The 14,848-nt window shown below is 38.7% G+C and overlaps 1 protein-coding gene across 3 annotated transcripts in view; it reads right to left on the bottom strand.

The window, feature by feature from the left end:
• Window positions 1-14,848, bottom strand: part of TMOD3 (tropomodulin 3) — an 84,642-nt gene that overhangs the window by 52,894 nt on the left and 16,900 nt on the right. Inside the window, exon 2 of one of the 3 annotated variants that reach the window (XM_027099796.1) lies at window positions 1,135-1,186. The exons of 1 other annotated variant lie outside the window; for it this stretch is intronic. The gene's annotated coding sequence lies outside the window, so the exon portion shown is untranslated. Of the gene's footprint in view, window positions 1-1,134; window positions 1,187-11,937; window positions 12,033-14,848 lie in introns of all 3 variants that reach the window. One more of the 3 variants, XM_027099797.1, reaches the window with a different exon arrangement.

The following is a 14,848-nucleotide window of genomic DNA, read 5'->3' on the forward strand; positions in this document are numbered from 1 at the left end:
AGAGAGATTCTCTCCTAGATCTCATTTCTTACTGGGTTGCCATCAACAGGTGCAGTACATGGTTATACATAGTTAAGCCAAACTTGATTTAATTGGATCATATATCAGTCTCTCCTTTCCCTTTTTTGGTAGTTCCCTCTACCTGCCCCAGGTATCTAGTATCTCTCTTGCTCCCTCACTCTATTTCCCTTATCACAACTAAAAAGGCACTGATAATCAGTCCTTGATACTTCTGCTAATCCTTTACAGCCTCTGCATTGTTCATCTTTTCTTCCCTCAGTGTCAAACCATTTTGGCTAAGAGTTCTCTGCTGTCTAATCTTCCCTAGTTAAAACTAAAGAAAAATATCTGATTATCAGTCACCAGACCTCTGAAATTAAATACATGCCCCTGATGATGATTTGACTTTCTTTTGAGTAGAAATGAATTTCCTCCTTGGGAGATACCAAGCCTTACTCTTCAGATGTGCTGGGCTTAAGACTGCATGTCTTTTCCTCACTGGCTTCTCCTAGGACCCCTGGGTACTGAACCAACCTGACCCGCCAGATCAGAAACTTCTTTCTGTCACAAGATTCCCAGGTGATTATTTGATATTTACTGGTCATTCAACAAATATTTTTGAACATCTTCTGTACCAGGAATTGACTTGTTCCAGACAATAGGCATAAGAAGTATACAAGACAGACAAGTTCCTTGCTCCAGTTTAAAGGTGGTGGAAAGACAAAAAACAATGAACAAAAAACCAAGGTAATAACAGATAGCAATAAATATGATAAGGAAAAACCCAGGACAATACTATAGGAGAAGTGAGGGTTGGGAAAGTTACTTTAAGTGGTTCAGATACTGTTCTGAAAGGTGACTTTTAAGCCAAGATCTAAAGGTCTCTCTCAACTCTCTCAGCCTAGGACTCTGCTAACAGCAGCAATCTAGGTGAAAAACAACGGTGGCTTTGCTTGAAGTTGTAGCTGTGAAGACAGAAGTGGGAAAAAACATGTGACATATTTCAGAAGCAAAGCCAAAAGGACTTGTTCACAGATTGGCTGTAAGCAGATAAGGACAAAAGATGCCCTAAGGGATGACCTCTGTGTTAATTTCAGTTAGTATTTAATAATTTTTGTTGTTGTTGTTCCATACCTATTTTTTCTGAAGAGCTGAACATGGCCCTATGCCACCTCTATTTCTAGGTCTGAAAAAAAAATGGTTCTTGGTTAATATTTTCATAATCGTTTGTTTTGAGATCCACATTGTAAACTGTTCTCATATGACAAATCTTGAACACCCATAATAATAATAACCAATTAATGAAACAAAATAAACCAATTAAAAATTACTAAATAAAACAGTTGCTGGCTATGGCCTTTAAATATATTTGTAGGCTAAACAAAAGTGCCTGCCTATGTTAATACTATTTCTGGCATCATCTTTTGCAAAGAGCTGAGACTAAAAAGTGAAACAAGCAAATGTTCTGTCATGATTTTTTTTAAAATATTATACAATTACTGTTCCAAACTTATTTTTCTCTCCAATATTTTTAATACTTATAGTCAAACTGCTGAAGAAGAGATGATCATGAATTTGGCACCCAGCAATCACTGATTTCAAGATCCACACTGCTGACCCTCAACACCTAGTCTCTGAGTTCCTTGACCTTCTCTCTTCTGATGGTCCCGTCCTCTGCCCTACCTCAGCTCTACATCCCTATGGTTGTAACCTAGCTCTAATCGTTACCAATAATTGTACCCCTCCATAACTCTCAATTTCTTTGGAAATTCTCTGGAACTCCTCTAGCAAAACCCCAATCCTGCTTAAAACGCTCTTCCTACTTCTCACCTGTACCAGGGTGACAGTTTAAAGCAGGAGAAAAACACACCAACTGACCAGCCATATTTAACATTTATCACCACTAACATCAAAGAGTGCTGCCTACTAATCTCACTGCATTTCCCTAGTCCAGTCACTCTCCCACAATCTATTTTACTTCTTCTTTTCCCTCAGACCTTTAATATTTCTTATCTATCACTCTCAGATGAAGAGCCTACCTTAATATTTCACTGACGATATAGAAGCAATCATAAAAGGATAGATAACTAAGCTCCCACTGCTACATCTACCAACCGACCTAAATTTGTACCCATATACTCTATCTTCTCTCTTGTTTTTATAGATAAACTGTCCAGACTCTCATCTAAGGCCAATCCCACTGCCTGTGACCAAATCCCATCCATGCTCATTTATACAAGATCACTTCAATAATTGGGCCCTTTTTCTACAGGATCATGCCCATCAGCATACAGACTGTAACACACCTCCCAAATTAAAAACAAGCATTCCTTTGACTTCATATCCCCCTCCAGACACTTTGCATCCCCCTCCCGACAATTTCTTGGCTCCTCTTTATAGCAAAATTCCTTGAAAGAACTGTTTTTGGTACCCCAAGTTCCCTCCCTCTTATTCTCTTATACCTTCTCCAATTTGGCTTTTGTTCCCAGCATTTACTCCACCCAAACTGACCCTGTCAGCAATGACCTGCATGGTGTCAAATCCAGCTGTCAATGCTTCTTTTTTAAATTTTAAAATATTTTATTAATTATCTATAGTATATTATTACATTTTATAAATTACATATAGAACTGTACATCATTCTGATGTACAGTTCTGTGAGCTTTGATAAATGCATAGAGTTGTACAACCACCACCACAATCAAGATACAGAGGCAGCTGTCAATTCTTAGTCCTCACCTTACGAGGCCTATGAGAAGCAGCATCTGACAACAGATCCCTCCTTTATCCTAAAACACTTTTCTCACTTGGCCATGGGGACATTATTTCCTCTTGGTCTCCCTTTATCTCTCTGACTCTCCCACCTCATTCTCCTTTGCTAGTTCCTCCTCATCTTTCCTACCTTTAAATGTGGGAGTGCCCCCAGGAGTTAAGTTCTTTGGACAGCTTCTCTTTCTATATTCACTCCCTAGGTGATTTCATACATTGACAACTCTTGGATTTATATCTCCAATTTGGACCTCTCTCCCCAACTCCAGACTTAAAAATAACTACCTATGTAACATCTCTACTTGGACGGCTAACAGGTATCTCAAATGTGAATGAACAAAACAGACTCTTAATTTTCTCCCCCAGACCTGCTCTTGCCATGTTTTTATCATTTAATAAACAGCAACTCCATTCTTTTCGTTGCTCAGTCCACAAATTTTGGAGTTAACTTTGACTTCTCTCACACTCCGCATCTGATCCATCAAACATTTGGCTCTATCTTTAAAACATCATGGACTTACCATCTCCACTGCTTCCACTCTGGTGCAAGTCATCAACATATCATTCCTGGACCACTGCAATCTCCTCCTAACCGGGGCTCCTCCTCCCACTCTAATGCCCATATAGTCTATAGTCTATTTTCTGCAAAGGTACCAGAGCTATCTTATTCTTTTTAACTTAAGTTTTTATTGAGATAGTTATAGATTCATATGCAGCTGTAAGAAACCACACAGAGGGGTCCCCTGAACACGTTGTCCAGCTCCCCCTGATGGCAACATTTTCCAAAATTATAGCACATCACAATGAGCATACTGACATTGATATAGTCCACTGATCTTATTCTGATTTCTCCAGTTTTACTTGTACTCATATTTGTGTATATGTGTGTATAGTATGTTCCATACAATTTTATCACCTTTTAGGTTTGTGTATCCACCACTACAGTCGAGATACTGAACAGTTTCAACATCACAAAGATTCCCCGTGTTGTCCTTTTATAACCACACCCATCTCCTTCTCTAACCCCTGGCAAACAACTTATCTGCCCTCCATTTCTAAAATTAAGTCATTAAAAAAATGCTATATACATAGGATCATACAATATGTAACCTTAGGGATCATTAAGCATAAATTCCTAAAGATTCGTCCAAGTTGCTGTGTATCGATAGTTCACTTTTAAAATTGTATTCCATGGTATGTATTTTCTGCAGTTTAACCATTCAGATGTTGAAAGACAGTTCCTGACTACTACAAATAAAATGTCTATTTGTGTACAGGTTCTTGTGTGAACTGACCAGATTCCATTACTTCTGCTACTCACAATCTTCTAACGGCATCTCATCTCAATCAGAATAAAAGCCAAATGGCTTTACAATGGTCCACAAGGCCGTACACAATCCCCACCACCCCACTAAGCCTCAAATCATCTCCAACCATTCTCCACTTTGCTCACAGCACTTCAGCAACACTGATCTTCTTGCTCTTCCTCCAACAAACCAGGCATACTCCTGCCTGAGGGCTTTTGCACTTGATGTTCCTTCTACCTGGACAACTCTTCCCTGAAACAGCTAAATGACCTGTTCCCTCACTTCTTTAAGATCTCTGCTTAAATATCAATTGCTTAGAGAGGACTTCCCTGTTCATTATATACAAAATATCAACTCCCACAGGCCCCTCCACTACTGCACTAGGCAATCTCTATTTTCTTACCCTGTGTTTCCCTCTATATTATTATCTGACATGCTATATATTTATTGATTCATCATCTATATCTTGTCACTAAAATCTAAACTATATTCAGTCAGAGACTCTCTTTTGTTCACTACTACATCCTCAACAGAGAATAGATCATGCCAAGTACTAAAAAACAGCAGATATATCTAATTTCAAGGCTAAGTGTAAACTTATTAAAGTCACTTAAGTTAACCTGTAGTCATTCAAGATTATTGAAACACTAACCTCTTTCATTTATATGACAGTAGCTTTGTTTATGATGTTTCTTCCTAGATCAGATCTAAGTTAAGAAGTTGTTTAAGAACTAAATCGAGGCTTATCTATTAAGAAGTAAATAAATTAAGCTAAGAATAGGAAAGTTAACACTCGACTGAGCTGCCTAACTCTGTATTTTTAAGTTTCTTATATTAAATTGCTGAGATGGCCTGGCTTTTTTTTTCTTCATAACTTGTCTTTTTAAAAATAAAAATACATATACCTACCAGCATGGCTAAAATGAAAAAGAATGACAATACCAAGTGTAGACAAGGATGTGGAGCAACTGATACTCATAATTTGCTAATGGAGTGCAAACTGATTCAACCACTTGGGAAAAGTATTTGGTAGTATCTACTAAAACTAAACATACTCATACCACAATGGTGTAGCAATTTCACTCCTAGCTATCTACCCAAGAGAAATAGTGTTTGTGTTAATAAAATAAGATGTACAAAAATGCTCACTGCAGCTTTACTCATAATATCTTCAAACTAATAGAAAATGAGCCAAATGTCCACTATCAGGAGAATACACAAATGAACTGTGGTACAGTTATAAAAGACAATTCTACATTAAAGAGCAACTATGATTATGTGCAAAAACATGAATGAATCTCACATGTATTATGTTGCAGCCAAAAAAAATAAAATAAAATAAACACGCAAAAAATACTTACAAAATAAGTTATCTCTACCTGGAGATTTTAACATTTAAAGCATCTAAATGTTGTCCCATTTAATGTCGGCCTTTAGTTTCATCTCTGCTGGTCTGAGGAACATTCTCTTTGATGGAGAAGGCTGAAGTAAAGAAAGTAATCTATTTATTCCTGGCATTGCTAAAGCACAGGCTGAGTATGAATATCTGTCTGGGATATTGTGCAGCAGATTCCTCAACTGCAAGGGAGTTTAAGAGTCTCATAAGGTCATTTCCTTCTTATGAGCTTATGATTCTAATTAGTGATAACACTAATTATAACCAAAAAATGTACTTAGTGCTCACTGCGTCCAAAGCACTATGCACACAGTATTTACCTTCTAAAAACTAAAAACCATTTTATTTTAGTTGTATATTATGTATATTACTTTTGTAGTAAATAAGACATTTTTAAAGGAAATAAGTTGGATGCTAAATCTATCCTTCTGTTCACTGCCTCTTCTATACAATGAAGTGTAAAAGGCAGTGCATTAAGTAATGATTTTTGCGGAGTTCTTAGGACGCTATGGTTGACCCAGATGTGGGCACATCTGAGTGAGGTAGGTGCTCAGCACACAGAAGTTTGAGAAACTGGTGGTTGATTATTCTGTGTAAAAGTTCCATGGAAACTTACCAACCTTCACTAAGTATGAGATTAGCTAAGCAGCCCCGTCTTTCCTGTCACTGCAACTGATGCCGTCTCGATTTTTTAAAAATGAGATCTGTAGATCCCAAAAGCACAAGGAAAGAAAATAAAGTCTGAAGTCTGAGGGCAGTCTGGAAAAACTTGTTAGGGCCAGAACAGAGAAGAGATTTAACTGGAAGCAGGTTACTGAGGGCAACCTTAAAGTAGAAAGCAGCAAGGTCATTTCTGTGACTATTAAGAGAAATACTTCATAGGTTACTCATAGCACTTCAAAAACAATCTTTCAACAAGACTCTACCGAGAGACTTTGTGGCTCCCATGTGAGCACCCCCATTTCCTTTTCTGGCTCAAAGCAGCCAAACCAGCTCCCAGTCGTAGCCCACCTCCTCTCTATTTATTCTTTGTGGAGTCGCAGCAACAGAGGTACAAGGCAAGGTCAGAGAGGAACCCACTCTGTGCTGGGATGAATGCCACACCAGCCACACCCTTAACACACCCGTTTCTCAGTACCAAATGTTTTCCAGCCTTCTTTTTGGTTTGTTTGTTTAATAGATTGCGCAGAGGAGGAAATGCTCAAGCTTTTTTAAAAGTTATTGCAAACTCAAAAAAATCTTAAAATAGGAATGACATCATAAACAAGTCTCTCACGATAATCAGGTTACAGAGCTCTTTATCTCTGATGGTTAACCTAAAAGATTCTTCTACCAGTTATACTGTGGACAAAATCAAATATGACATGAGGTGGCTTGCAGGAAAAACTTATCAGTGCTCAGCCATCAATCAAAATGCTGAATCCATTCCAAGTATATAATGGAGAGACTGAGGGTTTTCTTTCTCCTTCTCTACCAAGGGAAGTATCGCTATGACTCATTCTTCCTCTTGCAAGAATTTTCTTAATATACTGAGTTAGTAAAACTACATACAAAATCCTAAAATAAACTAGGCTAGATCTTAAAGAAATCATACTGAGATCAAGTTGAGTTTTATGCAGTGAACAAACGGTGAACGGCAACATCTTGCCGCAGTTTCACCCTTATGAATTTCCTGGGCTTCAGACCAGAATTCTTCCTTCATTCTGAAAAATTCTTTTCAACCTTACCAATTTCCCCATCTTCAGATCAATATGTATTTGTATATATTTATTAAGTGCCTATTACATTTAACGTGCTGTCCTGGGGAAAGGAGACATTGGACTGGAGCGGGGTAGGGCATAGGGAGAGGAAAGGGACCACGGGAAGGAGAGGAAAAGAATTTGAGAAAATTGTACAAACAGATTGTTGTTCTCTCTCCCAACTTTATAAGTGTTTCTCAAACTGGAATTTAAACGATTATAAGAATCAAAGACATGGCAAAAATAGGGCAGAGAGATTGTAATATTCAACTGTAGATGTAATGTTAAATGCAGATTCAATCTCAACACTTAAAAGTTTTCTTTGGATACACTGTTGTGCTGTCTCAATATGCAACACTGGTGATCAGCAAAGCTGGGCATATAGTGAAAGCAAATCTGATTCTCCCTCACACCTTCTCTTGCCACCTTCCATCATAAGACTACAGCCCAGGTGGCACACTGAAAAGAACCCTTCACTGGCATGTCTCTTCTCTTCTCCACTTCCTTTTTACATCCATGGGTATGCAGAACCCTATCCTCGAGCAATGCTGTGTATCAATAATTGTGCCACAAAAAAAGGATTAAGAAGTACATCACTGTTCAACTGAAAATGTGTTTATATAGAAAAATATACCTCCAAATGAGGAAACGATCCCGGGCGAAATCAACTATTCTCAACAAAATGTGACTTGATGAAGATGTACGTAACTGTCGTTGGCAATACTTGCAGACCTGCTGGTTAACAGTTAATAAGGCATCAAAATATTTTGTGTGGGGCTTCCCTGGTGGCGCAGTGGTTGGGAGTCCGCCTGCCGATGCAGGGGACATGGGTTCGTGCCCCGGTCTGGGAGGGTCCCACGTGCCGCGGAGCGGCTGGGCCCGTGAGCCATGGCCGCTGAGCCTGCGCGTCCGGAGCCTGTGCTCTGCAACGGGAGAGGCCACAGCAGTGAGAGGCCTGCGTACCACAAAAAAAAAAAAAAAAAATTTCGTATGAAAGCTGTCCCAGCATTCTAGAGTCTTAAAAAAAGTTAAGGTTTTGGTAATACATGGGACAAAGTGCTCTAAGGAATTACCAGAACTATTCTAAACCACCAAAATAAGCCCATAAGATGTAGAAGATGTCAGAGAACATATATATTTTTTAATATGAAGTTTTCCCAAATCAATGATCATAAAATAAATACTAACATACATACAGAATATAGCTACTATTGTTATTTGTCTTGTGTATTGTGTTACCTGTATTCGTAATTGCAAAATAATGCATGATCTTGGCCAAAATGTCAAATAGTACCGTTGATAAATGTTGAAAGTAAAATGTTATTAAAGGACCTCCCTACCCTGTCTCACTCTGCTAGTGTTTTAATCCTTCTACACCAGATTTTGGTTTGAACCAACAATCTCACTCTAATAAAATTCACTCTTTCTCATAAAATTCTACTTTTCCTCCCTTTTTGGGTGGGTGGGTCTGGTTGGAGAGTAATGAGGATAAGTTTTAAAAGTTTAATGGGAAAACTTTCAGTCTTAAAAATAAGTGAGGACTTCCCTTGGTGGCACACTGGTTAAGAATCTGCCTGCTGGGGCTTCCCCGAAGGCGCAGTGATTGGGAGTCTGCCTGCCAATGCAGGGGACGCGGGTTCGAGCCCTGGTCTGGGAGGATCCCACATGCCGTGGAGCAGCTGGGCCCGTGTGCCACAACTGCTAAGCCTGCGCTCTGGAACCCACGAGCCACAACTACTGAGCCCGTGTGCCACAACTACTGAAGCCTGTGTGCCTAGAGCCCGTGCTCTGCAACAAGGAAGGCCACCCACAATGAGAAGCCCACCCACCGCAGCAAAGATTAGCCCCCGCTTGCCGCAACTGGAGAGGGCCCGTGCGCAGCAATGAGGACCCAACGCAGCCAAAAACAAATAAATAAATAAATTTATATTTAAAAAAAAATAAGTGAAAAGAAAGTTCTCGGTTTTAGCTAGACTATGTAACTCAAGGCCCTTTCTTTCCTAGAACAAGGAAAAGCCTATTTTTAAACTGCCAGATGAATACTTCTGAGTCTTTCCTGAAGATACAACAAACTGTGACAAGTTGATATACTTAATATAATTCAATTATGACTCGCAGAGGAAAAACAAACCAAAAAATCCAGAAAGAAATCCATAATTCTTAGGGAGAAAAAAGGCCTAGCACTTAGCTCCTAGCATTGGGGGTCAGTAGATCCATGGACTCAAGGGCTCTGTGACTTTGAGCAAGTTACTTCACTCCTCAGTTTTCTGGGCTAGATGAGGAATAACCAAGATATGTCCTAGTTCTGACAGTAGACTTCTCCAGGTCCAGACACGGGAAATAAAACAGCCTTTTCCCCAGTCAGGGTAAATTCTGCCTCAGTCTTTAGGCAGCCACTATCAACAGATGAGAAGTGGCAAAGGGATGAAGCCTATTCACTTCATTCCCAGGCTCAATGTCCTCAGGTCTCTTGTAGCTCTAATGTCTATGATCTTAAGGAAACACTAACTCAAACTTGCCAACATGAACAATGTATAAGTAGAAAGAAAAATATGAGAGCTGAATCATGCTAGGTAAGCACAAAAACAGTAACGTGAAATACTTTAGGAAAGTGACTTGAAAAACCAGAACAGATTAAAGAATGAAAAAAAGTAAATAATGGGCTTCCCTGGTGGCGCAGTGGTTGAGAGTACGCCTGCCGATGCAGAGGACGCGGGTTCGTGCCCCGGTCCGGGAAGATCCCACATGCCGCGGAGCGGCTGGGCCCGTGAGCCATGGCCGCTGAGCCTGCGCCTCCGCAACGGGAGAGGCCACAACAGTGAGAGGCCCGCGTAACGCAAAAAAAAAAAAAAAAAGAAAGTAAATAATGAAGTCAAACATGGGCCTATGTTGTTATGTACTAGAGAAAAAGAAGTTAAAGTGGAATGACCATATTAATAAATGCTTTCTTGAAAGTTGCCAAATAAAGCAAATTTCTACAGATCATTTCCTATTTTCCCATAATAAAATTAGAACTGTTTCTATGAAAACATGAATTCCCAATACATCATAAATCATAAGAACGAATGCAAAAGAATTTTAATCACAAAATTAAATATAAATTTTACTAATACAGTAAAACTACTGAAGTATAAAGCAGCTCATGCACTTCTGTCTTGTTCTTTATTTCATTTTCTTTTTTAAAAATAAATTTAAAAGTATCTAATTACTGTCTCTATTTTAATTAAATATTAAATCCAAGACAATCAAGAGTAGGACAGTACTGGAAGATATTAGGAAAAAGACTTTAGAACAAGGAAAACAGATTGGAAAAATAGATTTGGAATTTAGGAAAGAGACCTTTGGGAAACAGGCTTCATAAAGGCTTTAGTTTCAGATGGTGATATTCTAAGAAATTTTAGAGGAGTCACTCAACCCCATTAATTCACCCATGTCCATTCCTCAAATCTGGCCCACTTTTCTCTATACCACAAGAAACACTAACGGTTGACAAATGACCCCTATGGTCCTTCCAAATCTAAAAGTCTAAGATCACTCAACTTTTAAAAATAAGTGCCTTGGGAATAACTCTGGAAAGATCCACAAGAACCAGAGACAAACTAGAGAGCTAAAGATACAGGGAGAGTGTTCACCAGATATCCAGTAGTCACTTTTGAGCTTTGTATCATGTGCATTTATTTTATTTTTAATTTAAATAGTAACTCAATCATTTGTTGCACTTGGTTGCTGTGTATGAAAAAACAGTAACAAGTATTTTCTCTGACTTTATGCATGCCACCCCCAGATAATAGCAAAAAGTGCTTTGGTGGAAAAGCAAAACAACGAAAAGCATCAGCCATTAGAGAGTCCTATTAAAAGAATTTCAGAACATTAATTAAGGGGAAAAAAGACTAACAATCTATGAGAGCAATAGTAAGAATCATTTAAAGAGATACATAATTATATATTCTCCAAAGCTCCACAGCTTGGGCCCAAAGGCCCTATATAACTGAGACTCTGAAACTGGGATGGGGCCAGTTTTGGGGTGTTTTATTCCTTTTCCCTAAGGAAACATAAAGAGAAATAACTTTTCTGAAGTTCTGTGCAGGCCTTCAAAGCCTTGAGTTTTTGGACCCTGCCCCTTCCCAGGAACAGTTCCAGTACCTAGGGAAATTTCTGGAGTCGCATAAAGAAAGGAAGTAAAAAACAATGCTTTACCAAGCCCTTCCTCCTAGGGGCAAGCAAACTCCTTGCCTGACTGAGCTCTTGCCTTCCTGCTCTAACGATCTTGATCACAGTCACCTGACTATGCTTCCTGAAACACTGCTTTTACATTTCATTCCTTTGCTAAGAATTTTTTTCTTATTTGTTAGGTGCTTGTATTTTGACAGTTTCTCCTGTGATTTTGATAAAACTCCACTTTTCTACTTTCACTACGAAGTACTAGGAATCCTCAGCTCTAATCAGCCTGGTTTCCTCAGGGTCTCACAAATATCCTAAGTTCACTTTTACCTTTTTGCCTCATTTGTTTCCCAAAATGGTCTGCACTTCTCTTCAACAATCCTCCCTACCCCAACCCCATATTTCACTTCTCCATCCTATCCAAACTTGCATACCCTTCAAAGACTAGCTCAAGTCCATCTTCTCCAAAGCCTTTCTTAGCTCCTCCAACCCTACTTGGCCTCTTTTCCACTCTGCAGGTCAACAACACTCAGGATGCACCACACCATTTAGCCCCAATACTTGCCATTGATTCAGGTGTCTGATGCCCCGGCTGCTATGAATGCATGCGCCCCAGTGGACCATGCCCCACTCCTACACGGTGAAGTATTTCATATACACCTTTGGAGAAAAAGCACACTTGTGACTTTTAGGGATACCGCTCGTTCTACCCTAATCAATTTCAGGGGACTAGGGGCATACCAAGTTTGCTATAGCAATTATTGAATTAATTTTCAGAATAACATGGAGAAGCAGTTATGTTTGGAGAGGCACATGCCTAAATTTACATAATGTCTTTATGTCTCAGGGGGGAAGTGGGAACTACAGAACCAATCAGAGAGATTTGGAAGGCCCTGGAGTATAATTCTCATCAGGTGGAGAATACCTAAGATGAGAGAATGAGTTCCCTCAGTTAATGCCCAAAAGGAGCCATTCTTCAACAAAATGGTAGTGTCCCACCACTTTGACTCAGTGTCCCAACTATAGAGAACCTCACTGTTAATGAAGTACTATGATATCCAGAGTGAATAACAGAAGCAATAACCAACAGATGGGGTACGTGTATGTAACCACATGGCAGCCAGGAGCAAGACCGCACAACCCACCATAAATGACCTTGGGAACAAAAAGATGACTATCCTCTTATAGACTAAAGACAGCACTGAAGATTTTTTTTTTTTTTTTTTTTGCGATACGCGGGCCTCTCACCGTCGCGGCCTCTCCCGTTGCGGAGCACAGGCTCCGGACGCGCAGGCTCAGTGGCCATGGCTCACGGGCCCAGCCGCTCCGCGGCATGTGGGATCTTCCCAGACCGGGGCACGAACCCGTGTCCCCTATATCGGCAGGCGTACTCTCAACCACTGCACCACCAGGGAAGCCCGCTGAAGAGTTTTTGATAGGAAAATGTTATTTGCTATTACTGAATTGTACACTTAAAAAGGATGACTTTTATGATATGTAAATTATGCCTCGGTAAAATTGTTCAAAAACTTTTTTTGGTGACTTGAGCTGGAGTACTTGCATGTGGTGAAGCATCTGACAGTCCAGTAAGGAGCGGATATCACGGTTTTTACTGGAATTTCAAGACAGAAGGCAAAACCTCTGGTGCCAAATTTTTTATCATATTAAGATAGGAGAGTTCCCTATAAATAATAAAAATTACCAAAATATAGCCTTTGAGAAATACATATACACACACAATAAAAACCAAACCATATAAAACTAGTGAAATAATAACCATACAGCTAATGTGGATAGTTTCTGAGAAGGGAGAAATGGAAGGGGGTGGGGCTAGAAAGAAAAACAAATTCATATTTAAGATGGAGATAGCTGAAAAAAGCAGAACTGATGAAAGAAAGGAAGTCTCAGAAGTCAGTTATTGGCCAAGAAGCTTGGTTTATTGCCCCCAGTGTCATAAGGTCTGCCTTGGCATAGGTTCTTTTGAAAAGGGCTAAGGGACATTTTTCCTTTAATAGCAAACAAGGAAAATCAAGAAAGCCACCTAGAAAGAAGTAAAGGCAACTTAATTTAAAGCAGAGAAGGAGAGGAGGTTACTGAGAGCTTAGTACAAGGACCCAAAACAGAAGTTTAGGGTAATACTCAAATTCACACTTATGACACCAACTGTAAACTAATATTTTTAAGTGATAGAATAAAAGTGTCTACATCTTTCTTACATCTTAGAAACAAGTTTCTTTCATTTACCTGAGTTTCTCGGATTAACAAAGAGGCCATATGCCATATTCCAACATAATGAAGAGAAAAATAAAGGTATCAATTTTTATTTGCATACCTATTATTTGCCAGGTATTTACTTTACCAAATACATCTCCTCATAATAACTCTGCAAAATATTGCTATCCCCATTTCATAAATGATGAAACTAAGGCTCAAAATAAAGAGACTGCTCAAGGATATATAACTTCTTTCTCAACAGTAGATGTGAGATTTGAACCTGACCCTAAAATCCATGCTTTTTATACTATATCATACTGCCTCTATAAAATACTTAGTTTCTACCATGCTTTTACTTTTGTTACTACACACCACACATTAACAGAAACAAGTTACTGATATGACAGTAATTGGTAATTAAGAAGCCGCAGCTGGAGGCAAAAGCAAAGGAAAAACTATAAAGTAACTAAAGCCCTAAGGTGTGGGACAATTTAATGTAATTACCAATAGTCCATGAACGGCAACAACCTCCGAAGGCAATTCAGTAGCACAGAATAATACACCTGATGCATGCAATGAATTCAAAATTCTATATCCTCCAAATCATCTTGGTTAAATTAAGTTTGAAGAACTTCATTTAAGAAGACCAGGAAAAGTTTATAATGCATTTTACCAAAAATGACATTCAAAATAGATTTTTTAAAAGGATCTCAATCTTCTTACAGATATTTCACTTTGTAATCTTAGGCAAGACAGTAAACTACATTTTGTCTCTCTGTTTTTAAAATGATAATAATAGTACCTATCTCATGGGGCTGATACATTAATTCATTAAATGAATACACATAAATCAATTAGAACAGTTTTGACACAGAGCAAGGGTTCAATAAATTTTAGCCAATAAAGTCATTATCTTCAAAATTCATTTTTAAGGAATACTTCATTATTTCATACTAGGTAAATGAGATATTACCATACTGAGATGCATATAATCCGGACAATTAATTGCAAAGACTGGGTGAGAGCAATGAAGACTAAAAAAGGGAATATAAAAAAATGAGAGACAATGAATGTACAAAGAAAGCAACAGAAGAAGAGAGGTGTTAAGTCACCACTTTGCCTACACTTCTATCAACATTTATCTCATCATAATCAGTTGCTTAATACGTATCTTCTTCATAGACTGTGAGTCCTTTAAGGACAGGAACTTATTTTTTTTATTTTATTTTTTTTAGTATTTATTTATTTATTTATTTGGTTGC

Source organism: Aethalodelphis obliquidens, unplaced genomic scaffold, assembly GCF_003676395.1.
Source record: "Aethalodelphis obliquidens isolate GAN/ISIS:26980383/991018 unplaced genomic scaffold, ASM367639v1 scaffold142, whole genome shotgun sequence".
Lineage (NCBI taxonomy): Eukaryota > Metazoa > Chordata > Mammalia > Artiodactyla > Delphinidae > Aethalodelphis > Aethalodelphis obliquidens.